This window comes from Bos javanicus, chromosome X, assembly GCF_032452875.1.
Source record: "Bos javanicus breed banteng chromosome X, ARS-OSU_banteng_1.0, whole genome shotgun sequence".
Taxonomy (NCBI): domain Eukaryota; kingdom Metazoa; phylum Chordata; class Mammalia; order Artiodactyla; family Bovidae; genus Bos; species Bos javanicus.
Window position 1 is genome coordinate 130,937,240 of NC_083897.1, and position 1,422 is coordinate 130,938,661.

The window sequence follows — 1,422 nt, forward strand, 5'->3', positions numbered from 1 at the left end:
GTGAGCAGTCCACCTACCAATGCAGGAGACACAGGTTCAATCTCTGATCTGGGGAGATCCCACATGATGTGGAGCAACTAAGCCCATATGCCACAACTACTGAGCCTGTGTTCTAGAGCCTGGGAGCCACAACTACTGATCCAACATGCCTAGAGGCAGTGCTCCACAACAAGAGAAAACACCACCATGAAAAGTCCTTGCACCACAACAAAGAGTAGCTCCCACTCACCACAACTAAAGAAAAGCCCTCATAGCAATGAAGACTCAGAACAGACAAAATAAATAAATAACATTTTGAAAAGCTTTTAAAAAAAATAAAAATTAAAATCCTCTCCAGACTTCCCTGATGGTCTAATGGATAAGACTCTGTGCTTCCAATGCAGGGTGCCCAGGTTCAATCCCTGGTCAGGGAACCAATCCTACATGCTACAACTAAAGATCCTGCATGCGGCAACAAAGAACTCATGTGGGCAAATAAATAAATAAAATTTTTAAATAATTAAAATCCTCTCAAGCTTACATTAATGTGGTTACTTATAAACAAAATGGGATATATGACAGCTATGTGTTAGGATTTGGAGGAGAGTTAAATTTATAAATAGCTGCATCCATACTAGTTTTGTGATTTGATAATAATAGATAATAAATATAATTAGAAACACTACAATAGCAGAATCAAAGCTTATGTGCATCTCTGAACTGAAAGCAAATGCTATCTTGGGAAAATCCTCCCATTTGGTTACTGGAAATGTTCACTGCTGATCATGTTTCCCCTTTAACTGAAAGAAAAGGCTCTTTGCATCATTTCCCCACTCAGCGTTCAGTTGAGTCAAATGGAGACTACCACTAATGCTCAATCAGCTCATCAGGAAGACTTTACTTTCCATTGATCTCTGTGATCTGTGTGGTTTGGATCTGCTGGAAGGATAGGCTCCCCAAACCCCCATTCATACATCTGAGCCCGCCCCACGAAGTCTTGGGAAGGCCAAACTCAATCTGAGAGATGCCCTTGGTCTCTGTCTTTGGACCTCCTCTCCAGCTGGAGACAGAAGGATCCTCAGCTGCCAAGGAGAGCTCCATCCTGACCACACATGTGAGACATCAAGGAGCCGAAGCAGCTCCAGAAGGAATCTGCAATTAATTATGTTTCACAAATTGCCTTCAGTGGGGGACCAGCTCTTTTCAGGCGCTGGATGAGGCACAGTGTATGGCTTTGGTGGGCTTACCTAAGTTACAGATCCATGGGGGGAGTGGAGCACACTAGAGTTGTTTGGAAGCACCCTACTCTTTGTAGGAGAGGAGGTCATAACCAGCCAGGACATTTAGCATGGGAGTCCCACCCTCCTGGGCACATCGGCTGTCTTTGAGTCATCAGCATGCAGTGTGGAGAGTTTGGCTGCTTACTGAAAGGGATGGAATTAA

At 43.8% G+C, this 1,422-nt stretch overlaps 1 non-coding gene across 1 annotated transcript; it reads left to right on the plus strand.

Annotated features, from left to right (window-relative positions):
• Nucleotides 1–340: 340 nt before the first annotated feature.
• Nucleotides 341–413, plus strand: TRNAG-UCC (transfer RNA glycine (anticodon UCC)). Its single transcript has one exon. It is a non-coding gene; the product is annotated as a tRNA-Gly (tRNA).
• Nucleotides 414–1,422: the final 1,009 nt, after the last annotated feature.